Source organism: Carassius auratus, unplaced genomic scaffold, assembly GCF_003368295.1.
Source record: "Carassius auratus strain Wakin unplaced genomic scaffold, ASM336829v1 scaf_tig00029492, whole genome shotgun sequence".
NCBI lineage: Eukaryota > Metazoa > Chordata > Actinopteri > Cypriniformes > Cyprinidae > Carassius > Carassius auratus.
Window position 1 is genome coordinate 1 of NW_020525772.1, and position 15,104 is coordinate 15,104.

Genomic DNA, 15,104 nt, shown 5'->3' on the forward strand with positions numbered 1-15,104 from the left:
TAATATATGAACATATAGCTCATCTGAATCACACGTATGAAGTAGTGATGTCAAACGATTAATGCGATTAATCACATCCAAAACTTGACTTTAATAAAACAGCATTGACTTTGATTAACCCCTATTCTTCAAAAAATTTGAAGAATTAATAATCCATTAGGTTTTGTACATTGTGCAGTTTAGGCCATTATACGTAATTATGCAAGAGCATAATGTCAGGAAATAGACATTATCTACATGACAAGTGATTTATGGATGAAAATGTGCGCCAGGTGCTTGAAGTATAACCCCAATATAACTTCATCAAAAACCTAATAAATGATTTTGCAGTGCATGCGCAGGGCTGATTATCAGGAGGTTTACAGGTCAGCTACAAGACCTCGGTCCATGGACCTTAGAGGCGAGGGAATGGCAGCCCCTAATTTAACATATCTGCTGTTCTCATGCCACTGCAGAACATCATTTATTAACGTTTGCTTCTTCAAGAAATGAATACATTTATTCTAGATTACTTAGATTAATTACTAATTGTAATGACTAAATGTAATATTCCAAATTACATGACAATTTCATTTTAGTTAGTAACGTATTACTTTAAATTAAACATTTTGGGTAATATGATCAGACCACTTTTTATTGCTTTTAGATTATTTTGACTTCACTTGTCAACTCATTGATTTCAATGGGATAATCTTGTACCATATTAATATACAAATACAAAGATAAAGAAAACATGGTAACACTTATACAGTATAGGGACCAGTTCTCACTATTAACTAGTTGCTTGTTAGCATGCCTATATTAACATATAGTCTGTTACTTTTAAAGCAGATATTCTGAATGACGTATTCTACATCCCTAATCATACACAATACTTAACAACTTAACAAAACTTAACAACTACCTTACTAACTATTAATAAGCAGAACATTTGATAGTTTACCTTAAAATAAAGGTTTGACCGAAAACATTCTTTGTTGTTAACATCATGAAGTGCATCAAACAGTATGTCAAGGTTTCCCAAACTGGAACTCCAGGGGGTTTGCGAGTTTAAAGGAAAGCTAATATCAATTAAATAATGAAAATGTAAAATTAAAATAAAAAATTGTAAACATTTGATCATTTAAATAGCATAAATGAAAAAAGGGGGGGGGGGGTTAATTTGTTTACCTGCATGTGCATGTGACCATTAACCAAAATGTAAAATGCAAAGACTTTCTGAATATGCATAAGCGGTAGCTATTTAAGAAAGGAAAATGTAAAAAATGAAGGAAAAAAAAGAAATAAAAAAAAAGAAAAAATAAGAATCCGTGAGAATCAATCAAGTCTGACAGATTTTTTAGCTATTTTGTAAATATGTAGTCATGTAATCAATTTTACAATTAGTAGTACAATTCAATTTTACTTTTTAATTTTGTGATCTGATTACGGGTATTTTAAAATATTATATTATCTAATTACAAGCACTTAATTTGTGGTATCTGATTACTAAATCCAGATTAAATGTATCCAGTTAAAGTACTCCCCAGCTCTGACAATAACTTAGTGTTACCGTATAAGGACTTCCTCCAAGAGTTCATCCAAGAATTTAAAATCTGTCGTCTTTTACTTTTTATAGAATTTATTTCATTTAAAAATTAAACTACAAATGTCATGATGCTTCAGAAGACAGTTTTAGATCTTCGTTTTCTTCATTTTTCTTCAGACACAACCAGAGGCCCTTAGAGGTGACGAGGATGAAGTCCATAAGAACAGATGTCATGTGAAGTTTCCAGAACTTTTCACCAGCTTTCCTTACCGGGTCAACGTCACGGCAGTGAACTCGCTGGGTCGAGCTTCCAGCGCCATCAGCTTCGAGGAGTCTTCAATAGGTACAGTGGTATACTACACTAAAAAAAACATTTGGAAAATGCATTCACTCCTAAATTGCTATTAAATTTCACAAATAATAACAAAAAAAAAACAAGTGATGTCAAATGATTAATCGCGATTAATCCCATCCAAATTAACATTTTGTTTACATAATATATATGTGTGTATATAGCATGTATATATAAATACAAACAAATGCATTTATGTATTTAAGTAAAAATATCCTGTTTATATATTAAATATATTTATATATAATATAAAATATAGGAATAAACATATATAAATGTAAATATTTTCATAATATATACTGTGGTATGTATTTATAAAATAATATTTACAAGTCATTTTGATGTGAACACATTGAATTGCTTAAAAAAAAAGTTATTTAAAAATTCCTATTCACTATTAACCTTGTATGATATACTGGGGTTGAGCAAATAGACCTTGCAAAAAAATCTAGCTCATATTTGCCAGACACTTGTAATTTATAATCATCTCCTTTTTTTATTGTTCGTTTTTTGTTGTTGAAAGAACAAAATCCATGCTGGCAAACAGAAGTGAAGAAAATATCTCCAATATATCGTCTGGCTGATGGTGGTGTGGTGTTGAAGTGGCTTCTGGCAACTAAATAAGATGCTTACATGCATGGCTACATGTGTGCTTGATAGTAATAAAAATGCTAATGTAGTCTGGATCACTGGAATGACAACGAAAATATTTTCCCTCTGGTTCTAGTGTATATTTTATAGAAAATGGACTCTTAAAAAAAAAGCATTTCATATGTTACAGCTATTTGATTGCATTTGAAAAAAACAAGAGCATTTTAGTGACAAGTAGGAAACATATCGATGAAAGTTATAATGGAACTAAAGCATGCAGACTATTACATTTTGACCAGAACTTCAAGATACATGGGAAATAAATATACTAAATGAAAAAAAGCTACACAGCGCAAATAATTTTCCTCATCAGATTTTTTTTTTTTTTTTTGTGCTGTCAATGATTAATTATGATTAATCACATCAAAAATAAAAGTTTTTGTTTGCATAATGTATGAATTATATGAATATAAAAATATAATTGTAAATACATGTAAACATTTCAATATATATATATATATATATATATATATATATATATATATATATATATATATATATATATATATATATATATATATACTGTATGTGTGTATATATACATAATAAATACTCACAAAACACACACACACATATATATTATGCAAACAAAAACTTTTATGTTGGATGCGATTAATCACAATTAATCGTTTGACAGCACTAATAAAAGTATTGAAATGCATGACACTTATTTTTCTTACTTCTCTTTCCCCTTGTTTTAAGCAGAAATCGAATCAAATTTAGAGAGGTTTATGCTTAAACAAGGTCAAAACTATTTTCCAATGAGGTATTTAAAAAGGTTTTTAAAGTGAGCAAATGATCTTGTCTACAGGATGTTTTAGATGTTTCTTAAATATCTTTTTTGTTTGTTTTTTAGTCCAGTTCTTCCTCTCAGCATGCTCAGACATAAAAATCTGCATCCGAATAGCCGACATCTAAACAAGATCAACAGTGTTTGAAAGTCGTAAAGAGTGTTTCGCTCAAGCCAGGTCAAGGCCTGAGCTATAAATCCTGAAGCCACTTTGTGTCTGCTATGAATAGTAAAGGGAACGGGGCTCAGAAACATCTCTTTGTCCTCGTGTGTATGTGTATGTGTTTGTGTGCGAGTGAAGCTTAAACCGCCAGAGCAAACAGAATGATCCTTGGACACCGCATCTCCAGAAGAAGAGAAAGGCCACTCTGTTGCTCTCTGCTTATTTCCCATAAACCTTAGCTCCAAACGGCTTTCCTAATATTCAGGAGACGCCGCTGCTCAAAAGACATCTCGAGAAATGTCACAGTGTGGCTTCTTTAGGAGACGTGTATGTTGTGTCAAACTGATTTTCTGCTCAGAGGGACGAGCTGTGGATCATAAAGAGGAGATCTCAGCACTATTCATCATTCATCTCTTTTTCCATTATAGTCTTTTGCTAGTGGCATTTGTCATGAGTGATTCTTTCTGCGTAGCCACTAAAACTGTGTTGTTTTTATTCTGAGCCTTGTCACAGCTCAAATACCATTAGCATTTCATTAGTATTTTCACACTTCCTAGCTATGTTTTCTGAGAAAAACTAAATGAGAAATTTAGAAGAATGTTCAAGCTAGTCTATTCCATATGGTGAAAGCAAGTTTCAAATGACAGCAAGCTTCAAGGTTTAAAAAGACAAAGTACCTTAAAGATAACCCACAAGTCTTTCCAATCTCAAAAGCTTTTGTTTTTCCATGCACTTCTCAAATCTTAAGTTTTGAGATTTTGCACTATTTTGCTTCACTAACATGGCGTCTTGTGGATTAGTTGAAACAAAACATCCATATATATATATATATATATATATATATATATATATATATATATATATATATATATATATATATATATATATATATATATATATATATATATATATATATATATATATATATATATATATATAATTATTTATTATTTATTTATTTATTTGCATATTCAAATATACCAGAAACATCCTACAGAAATGCCATTTGGTGTCAATTATGCCAAACCTGGCGAGATGCGTTTTTGGCGTGACCCATTTGAATATGGCCATGTGTGGATACGATTTGAGGACTTTTCTCCCATTTGTTTTCCACAGAAGAAATCAATGAAATTCTGATGACAGATTTAATTATGGGGGATTGATTTCTTTGAATATGCTACCTGAGATTGGTCATGGGCTTACATCGAGGTCTCTTTGGTCCAACAGTGAAACCTGACCCCCCTGAGAAGGTGGTGGCCAAACCTGTAGCCAACAATGCACGGAGACTAGAGGTGACCTGGAACAGTCCCAGTACGTGGCCCGATGTGGAGACCTTCCCGCTGAAGTACTTCCTGCGCTACCGGCCGCTTATCCGAGACATGTGGCAGCACGTAAGTGGGGAACACCGCTTTTTTAGCTTCTTGTCATCTTTAACGTTTATATAAAAAGCACATGCTATGTGGCCTCAAACTATTAATGATATATTCTGGTAACCAACTATATACGTCTTTTTCTGCATGGTTTAAAATAGTGTTTCAACCACATCTCGTTTTGTAGAAGAATACAGGGGTCAACGTGGGCAACTGGATTTGGTTCCATTGTCAGCTCTCCACATGAGTCTAATTGTGTCCCTCAGCTCTACAGAGCCATGAGACCAGATATGTTTTTTTTGGAAATTGATTTGCTCACCAATATGTCAATCAGTGTTTTGGACAAATGAAAACAGGTGATTTATGTCCCATATTCTCGGCTCATATAGGTTGCTATACTACTGAATGAGAGCGCCAGCCAGTCAGTCAGAGAAGATTCCTTAAGAAGACTGTTGGGCTTATTGAATTTATTCCTCTTACATATCAAGGCTGAAAGTAGATGTTGTGTCATGCTTATTTCCATTAAGCTCCTTAAGTAGATGAGCACATCTCACTCCATAATCTAGTTACTGCCTGGCACTAAGAATATTAAGTGTTTCAGAAATATTTCAAATCTGTTCGGGAATTTTGAAATTAGACCACCTGCTCTAGATGAATGCAGTATAGATCTGTTTTGCCATGATACTGGAACTTCTTAGTTCGATGTAATGCCTTATACAGAGTAAATGAGTTCAAAATGAGTATTAAAGCCGTTTCAGAAATCCATTGATAGGTATCAAAGAGTCAGTAGTTTGGGGGGGGAAAATGTAACGTAAAAATTCAACATTGAAGTTGCAATGAAATCGAGCTAGCAACTAGTGTTGTCAAAAGTACCAACTTCTGTACCAGTCGGTTTCCATTTCCCGCTAACATTTGAGCGAATTCTTAAACTGCTGTTTAGTGATTGTGTTCATGTGTTCAACAGTTATGACTGTGATTGGCTTCACTGATCATCGCTTCATTCTCTTGACCGAGCGCTCACACAGAAATACTCTGGAGGTTTGAGAGCTGCATCTATCAGCCAATCACAGTCATATCTGTTGAGTGCATGAACACAATGCCAGTCAGCTGTGTTTAAGAATTCGCTCAACAATGCTCAAGTGTTAGCGGAAAACGGACAATTAAAAAAATTCAGTAAACACTGGAATTCAGTACTTTTGACAACACTACTAGCAACAGGTCTCTTTCTTTCATATTGTGATATACAACAGTTTAACAAATTATCGAAAAAAAATAATAAATACAGGGCGGGGACTTTGTTCTATCTGCTGGTTGTTGATTGGTTTTTTAAATGTGGGCGTGGCATTACAAATCCATGTGAACTTGCAGTCATCGTAGAGGGGGCGGGGTTTAAGTGGACTAAATTAATAAAAAAAATTAAAAAAAAATTATATTAATTGTTTGCAGTGACATCTAAAAAAAGTAAGGCTTATTTGGCTTATTTGCATAAAAAGGCATGTGTGCACTGAAAAGAATGTATTTCTAGTAAAGCAACTTAATTTAAAGTTGTCAATCACTCTACGTGCAAACACCAATGTTATGTAGCTGAAGTCATGATGCCATACTCCACTACAGAGCGCATCTTATCCCTCCTTAGAAAGAATACAACAACATTTTCAAAACAACTATTACTCAGTGCCATATGAATCCTATTTGAGTTCTGTGAGACCACTACTCCTCTGAAACAAACCATATCAGCCCGAACACGAGCTCATATCAGCTTGCAGCAAAGACCATATTGAGCTGCATCACGATAAGGTGGAAACCTCATCAGTCTTCGGCAGGGCCGCATTTCAGCTGCGCCTCACATGTGCACTCACGTAGTGCATCACGGCGAGAGGGCTTCAGAGAGATGAAAGAGCCAGCTCGGCACAGGGAGCGTGGTGTAGGGAAGCCATTCATTCTGCTGAGGAATGAGGGGATGGCAGCTGGAACAGTCCTCGCTGAGCGATGGATGCCTCAAAGCTGCCTGGGATCATACGGCAAAATGTGGCATGGAAACAATCAAGCGCTCGCGGCTAGCCGATGGTGTCCCTTGGTTTAAGATGTGGACATGTTTTATATTTGCTTTTTTAATATTAAAAACATCAATTCCAGTTGAATTGAGGTGCGGGTTTGCAAACATGGCTCAGATTTTAGAACCTCCGATTTCTGTTGCCAGAACTGTCTAAACAGACACGCTTTTTCTGTTCTGTGCAGTGCACTTCTTTTTTCTTTTTTTCCTTTAAGATATATAATTATAACACAAAAATACAATTCGACAGAAATGATAGAGGCCTTTCGTCATGGAGGAATCGGTAGACAGATCGATAGGGAGTCAGACAGACAGTACCACATGTATCCAAAAGTATGCATTTGCATGGAAAAGCATAAGTTAATTCTGGATCCATAGTCTGGAAACTAGGACTTTGAATTTTTTTTTTTTTTTTTTTTTTTTTTTTACTGTCAGCCATCTGTTTGGAAATCATACATTTAAAGAACACAGTGAATCTGTAAAATTATGACTGATTTTAAGACTCATTTAAGAATCATCCGCAACTGTTTTACACAAATAATGAAATCTTTCACAAATGATTACTGGAAAGATTTATTAATTTAAGATGACAGTTTACCCTCAAATTCTGTCATCATTTATTAACCTTCAAGTTTTTCCAAACCTGTATGACTTTCTTCTGTGGAACACAAAAGAAGATGTTTTGAAGGATGTTTAAATGGTTTTATACATATAATGTAAGTCAATGGGGTCCAAAACAACATTGTATGGACAAAACCACTTTTTGGTTACACTTTGTATCGATAGTCCACTTTTAAGAATTCTTCTAACTATAATTCACTTTGCAACTGCATGTCAACAAGCAATCATTTGTGTTTTGGGTTGACTAAATAACTGACACGTAGTTGCAAAGTTACTTATTCTGTAGTTAGAAGAACATCTAAAGTGGACTAAAGTATAAACCACGTGCATGCAGGTTTGGAATGACATCACAATTTTAAGGCGAACTTTCCATTTAATATATCAAAGGCATATTTCAAAATCAGAAAACAAACGTTAAATGTTTACCATAATTAACAGTACATTCTTAAATTACTATTGAAATCTAAAATTAGAAATAACTTGGTCAAAAGCAAAATGTGTGGCCTCACATTGACATATACTTGACTATATAGTAGGAATGTTGTTTTTGTTGAGCGGCTCAGATAAATGAGAGGACTGAGATAGTCAATGGATCGATGTTTCTGCTCAGTTGTAATTGATGGAGCTGAGCTGAAGAAACATATGGTGCAGCAGAGCTTTAAAAAGCACTGACATTTAAAAGATGACTCTAAGAGCAACGGAAGTGTGGAGTAATTATAAGAAAGATATGCATACAGTACATTCACACCCGCTGAGTGATGAACTTTGAAACTTTTTATTCACTCAAAGGTGTGAAGAAGAGATTATTAGACGTCTATTTGTAGTGGGAATATATTTGCTGAAAAATATCAGTATCCTGAGTGCCAAATTCACTAACAATAAATAGGGCCACTGTTATTAAATAGCAGTGTTTTGTCTGAATTGTTTTAGATTTGCCTGTGATATTTTTTTATGAGGAAAATTACAGACTATTCATGATGTTCTTTCTCTTTGGATAAAAGCATTGCTGTACTGATGTGTCAAACTAATCGATGGTGTCAATTATGTAAATGCATCATTTTGCATTGATTGGATGAATACATCCAACTTTTTATGTTCGTCCCAATGATGGCTCTTGGGCATGATGGACATTTTCAGTACTCACAACTGCATTCTCAGCAAATTGAAACTGTTCGAGTGAAACATGGATAGATGAATGGCAGAAGTTTTTTTTTTTATTATTATTATTATTGTTTGGTAAGTTGAACAAAGAACTAACGGAATAATTAGAAAATAATCATTAGATTGACTGATTAATCTAAAAAAAAAATATTGAAATATTAATTGATAAAAAATTACAGTTAAACAAATGACTAATGGACTAATCAGAAAAGATATATATATAAAAAAAAATCGATTAATCGACTAATCTGAAAAAAATCTAAAGATTAAAGGGGGGGTGAAATGCTCATTTTCACTCAATATCCTGTTAATCTTGAGTAAATATAGAGTAGTACTGCATCCTTCATAACTCCAAAAAGTCTTTAGTTTTATTATATTCATAAGAGAAAGATAGTCTGTACCAATTTTTCCCGGAAAAACACGACCGGCTGGAGGCGTGACGTGTGGGCGGAGCTAAAGAATCAGGCTTTTGCGTTGAGAGCATGTGGAAGCTGTGACATTACCGTGAGGGAAAAACCATCATCTAAAACAAACCATGGCTTACAGTCAGATTCAGCCGTTTATTTATGACCCAGAATCAGATCCCGAGGCTGAAACTGAACGAGAGCAGCAGCAGCAACGACTCGCTCCGAGCGGGGCTCGAACCCGGGTCTCTGGCATGGGAGGGGACGCACTAACAAGAAGGCAGAGATATTTGAAGCAGTTTTACTCACCGCCTGCGGTTCCAACACACGATCGTGACCCTTTTTCGTTGGGATTGTATCATCCTTAAGAAATAAACGATGTGCAAATCCGGTGTCAAACTGGGCCTTGTTTGTAAAACAAGCATCTTCGAAATGCAGGGAACAAACACAAACACTTGCACAACTCCATTGATGCTCTGTAAAAATAAACTCCATCCACTGGTCCCTTAATGCTGTTTCTCTTTTGGTAATCTGTGCAGGGTTGTCTTGCCCTGGCAACCAAAAACACACTCCATTTGTGATATTTCGCGACGCTCTCGCTCTGATCAGTGAAGTCTGTTGTGCTCTCAGTGCTCTGCTATACGGGAGCGCGCTCTTCCGGCAGAAGTGCCTCAGGACCCATATAAGGAAATTCCGCTCCATCTAACGTCACACAGAGCCATACTGGAAAAAAACTTTCCAAAACTTGTGACAAACCGGAAGGAGTATTTTGGGAACAGAAATACTCCTTCAAACGTACAACTTAATTTTTGAAACTTTGTCCATGTTTAGCATGGGAATCCAACTCTTTAACAGTGTAAAAAACTCAGTATGCATGAAATAGCATTTCACCCCCCCCCCCCCCCCCTTTAATTGATTGCTGAAAGAAAACAAAAAGTCACAGCCTTAGTTAAAAGTTGCAACTAAAGCAATGAAAGTTAATTCTATGTATGTATTTATGTATTTACATAATTACATTTTATTATTTGAAATAAATTGGTGTAGTTACAACATCTACCAGCAGGGGTTGAAGGGCTATGCTACGCAGCAAAACTTTGACCATGTTAAATCGGTGCATTTAGTGCCTGGTTTGCTGGTTAATGTATAAAGGGCGGATTTTATGTGTGTAAATACCACAGACTAAAAAGTGCAGATGTTTTCATGTACCCTTTGGGTTAAACATTTAAAAAAAAAATACATAGTTGCGATAGTAAGGTTGTACACGCATTTCATTAGCACATGCATTTAAAGACCAGGTGAAATCCTGTTCATCGCAAGTTATTCTGGAGAGAGATGTGAATGATGGATTGAAATAGATGGGAGCGGCAAAAAGACACGAGACAGCTGTGAAATGACTGCATATGTTTCACGCTCTGTCTTTTGTCCAGGAAAGCAGCAGCATGGAGTCTGAAAAAAAGAAAGGAGGCTGGGGGTGCGGTGAAAACAATGTTTTTTTTTTCTCTTCTTCGCCTCTTTCATTCCCAGAAATTATGTATTTAAACTCAAGCTTTAACAAGCCGCTGTGGTGCCACTCAGCCAAATGAGAAAGAATCTGCTCTTGACCAGCGGGGGCTTCTGGGAGTCACTGCTCAGAATGAATGTGCTGTGTTAGAGGCCAGGCTTCATAGAGCTCTGTCCAGTTTCAGGTGACTGATATGTGACTGCAAATCTAATGGGGTTCGCCTCACCGTCACTTCAGGTAATCACAATGATGGACAAAATTAAAGCTACAGAAGGAGTGCACTATTCCAAAATGGAGGAGTTTTAAAAGAGTAATGGAATTTGAATAAGATCTAGAATGTTTTTTTGAAATTGTGTAGTATAGCAAACATTTGGAGTGTTAACATAAAGTCTGGTCCACATTGTAGATCATTCTCGACAAGTGTTGCTTGTTTTGTTGGTTAGCATGGCCTTGTTAAAACCTCTGCTAGTAGATGCCTGGTTCCCTTTAGTCAGTTACTCTCAACAGAGACCCCAATTCAACGGTCACCGACGTGACGTCTCTGCTCCCACATTCAGGGAACGAGGGTTACCGTACATAACTGAGACATTTTTTTTGAATGCAACAAAGAAAGTTGTAAAGATATATATTGGTGGCAGGGAAAAAATATATTTAGCAGATATTTAACATCTGTATTTTTGGAGGCTCCTTATAGTGTAAAATGTTAAATAGATATTTTCGTATTTTTATCTTTATACTGACACCTGTTGGTGTGGGTGTAGCATTAGTATTTTGGTTATTGTTTTTAAAAACATGAAGTGATGCGCAGATGTTGTTTATTTTTCTTCAGTGCTTTCAAACAATTAATTGTTACGTTTTTATTTACATATTATATATGTGTGTACTCTTTATTATGTAGATATAAATGCAAACACATGCATGTATATATTTAATAAAAAGATGTACTGTTTGTATATTAAATATATTTATATAAAACATAAAATATAAATATAAATGTATAAATGCATATGCATGTAAATATTTTCACAATATATACTGTATGTGTGTGTATTTATATGCATAATGAATAAACACAGTACACACATTATGTTAACAATAACATTTATTTTGAATGCGATTAACCACTTTGACATCGATTTATTTTTTTTTTATTATTATTTTAGGTTTCATTTTTTATGCTTCACAAATTTTATTGCGCAATGATTCAGTAATATCTAAAGTAAATACATTTCTAATGCTACAAAATAATTGAGTTTTCACTTTTCAAACCTTCTATTCATCAAAGAATTGATGTCCATTCAAAATTAATAATGTACTATTATTGTGTAGGTTTTGCTTACCTGCTACTAAACCAAAATGGTTGAAACACTCGTCGTATCAGCCCGGTTTCAAAACATTGTTTGGTTTCACACTGCAATATTCATATGTCCTTGAATAGTGCAAATAACACACATTTTATATCTTCCCATTTATTTCATAAGTTTTAGTTTATGTTTATGAATAAACTGCAGTTTTGCAGCCTTTTCTTTAATATCTAATTTCATGATGAAACTGCAAGCAAACACAACAGCGTAGACCAATAATTGCCTTGTCCTTAGTTTTCCTTTGTTGTTCTTTCTTTTTAATGGAGAGACAGGTTCAAATAACAGTGCACTTATGCTGATTTATTGACTACTAGACTGAGTTTCATAGGACCCATTAGCCATTAGCGTGTGATGTCAGTTAGCAGTCACAGTTATGATATCATCCACGGCTGTCCGTGCTGCAGATATCAAACAGCAGTGAACCGGGGGGAATCAGATGCCTGCTTGGTTGTTTTGCTCGTTTGGGTGTGTGTATGTGTGTGTGTGAGCCATTATGAGCTTCCAAAACGCCTCACTATAGCTAACAGTGGCTCGGGACTCGATTAATAACTGCACAGAGGCGGATTACAGCAAATTAACCAGCAGCATGGAGGGGGAAATAAAGGTCATATATACAAAACTCTGAGATGTGTGAGTCTTATGAAAGTATGCTCAGTCACGCTGCGGTGTAGTTTTTTATTTGAAAGCCATCATGACCTGTCCCTCCTCACGGTCCCGTCGGCCGCAGCCTCCATTCCTCTTATTTATGGATCTCATCAGAATTCAGGGTTTGAAGATGCTCCCTAGAAGACACAGACAATTCTTGCACTGAGCTTATTTATTTATTTATTTATTTATTATTTTATTTTATTTCAAGCAGAATAAAAACAAGACTGTAAAAAATATATATTTAAAATACATTTTGGGGACCATTAATAACTTACTAAGTATCAATAAGCAGCAAATTAAGTTTATTGAGAAAAAATAAATAAAAATTAACAGTTGACCTTAAAGTGTGACCAGGTTTTTGTGTTTTGACATTGTTTTCATGTCAATTATGCACTTTTCTCATTACTGTAAAATGTATATACATTGTTTGCAATATTGTTTAAAAAGTATCTTTTGCTTACCAAGGTTGCATTTATTTGATTAAAATACAATGATATGGTAATTGTGAAATATTAATGCAATTTAAATGAACTGTTTTCTATTTTGATAATGTGTAAAATGTAATTTATTATATATATATATATTATTATTATTATTATTATTATTATTAATATTTTTTTTTTTTTTTTTTTTTTTTTTTTACAGTATATAAGTCCTAATTTTAAATCGCATATTTTTACTGTTCATTCTGAATGAATCATTAACAAATTAAATTCAGTGATGCGGTCAAAACAGTTAACAGCACGCTCGAGGCCAAGATTAGAAATGAAAAGCAAGCTTCAGTCTGTTTTTGACGCAAATCTATCATATGACTTCAGAAAACTTGGACTGGCGTACACATGTCAGATGGACTACATTTATGAGACTTTCATTTTACTTTTGTGTCCTTTCTGATTCTTTATTCCCCAGTCTTCAGATTTTTTATTTTATTTTTCTTTATGCTTTTTTTTATGTTCCACTGAAAGCCTGGAGTATGGATTCAGGTCAACATCAGGGAGAATAAATGATAACTGAATTTACATTTTTTGTGTCAACTAAGTTTCTGTTCACTTCTCGATTGTCAGATGTACCAGCCGTAATCGTCGTCTCGCTTACCATGTGCTAATTTACCCACAATTCTCTTCTTTGATTCAGCCGTTGATTTGTCTCCCGGCTGCCCCGTGTTTAATGGCCTTTTGTGCATCTGCCAGCAGAGCCTCTCATCCTCCAGCTGCACTTAGATTAATCAATACTGCCGGCCATAAGCATGGTAAAGGACATTAGAGAGAGAGAAGAAGGGGGAGAGGGGTATTCAGCCATCTTTGGTGAACGTCCTGTGCTCCACCCCAGCCGGCCCCCTTCTGCTCCACACACACACACACACACACACGCTGCTGCTCTTTTTGTGCAACAAGACTAGAACACTTCTGATGTAATACACTCGGCTACATCACAAGTGTACAAGTAATGAGGGCAATTCACCTGCTTTTATTGTTCACGGGTGATACTTCTGCTGGATGTCCTAATAATAACTGAACATCGGACCCATAGAAACAAACAGATGAAATCACCAAATGAAGAAACCATTTTTTTTTTTTTTTTTTTTGGCATTGTATGCCTTTATTTCAGTAGGAAAATAGGTGAACAGGAGCAAACTGAAAGACAGAGAAGCACGGAGAGGATCAGCACTCGAACTTGGGATGCCCAAAGTGCAACGGTGAAACCATTTAAGTTAACTTTTTTTTTTTTTCTGCTGAAGCTAATAATTGCAACAGTGCAACATAAAATAATGTCTTGAAATAAATTAATTAATAAAATGAATTACAATAATTTCAAAATAAAAATAAAAATAAAAAGTCACCTAGTGTAAAATTCTCAATGAACTCAAATATGAAAGGTGACAGACAGATTCAGACTGAGGTCTCCACTCAACAACAAATTAAACAGTGATTCAAACGGAATTCAAAAAAGTTAATAAACTGTCTGGACAAGAAATATATTTTATTATATTTACTAAATAATATGAAATATATTAAATATATGTATAAATTAAATGTACCGTATACCCTCCCATATATATATATATATATACTGTATATATATATATATATATATGGGAGGGTATACGGTACATTTATATATATATATATATATACACACATAAACATTCACATAGTTACATACATAGATAGATGCACAAACAATATATATATATATATATATATTGTTTATTTAGGTAGATTTTTTATATATTATTACTATTATTAATAAGGGTTTTCCTTTTGTCTTTTTTTGTTTGTTTGTTTTTTTTTTTTTTTTTTTTTGTAACACTCTGACAGGCCATACCAATCTCATAGCATTTCATAAAATAAAAAAATATATATATTTTGGAAAGTGGCAGGCATTTGTACTTTGTTTTCATATCTCTTTTTTTAATGTGTTTATGATTCTCTAAGGCTTAGGTTTAAGGGTGGAACTTCATGCATAATTTATTTTATTTTTTTTGGTAAAAAAAAAAT

General features: G+C 34.3%; 1 pseudogene; it reads left to right on the top strand.

The window, feature by feature from the left end:
- The first annotated feature begins 1,705 nt into the window (after positions 1-1,705).
- Positions 1,706-15,104, top strand: part of LOC113079850 (ciliary neurotrophic factor receptor subunit alpha-like) — a 34,186-nt pseudogene continuing 20,787 nt past the window's right edge.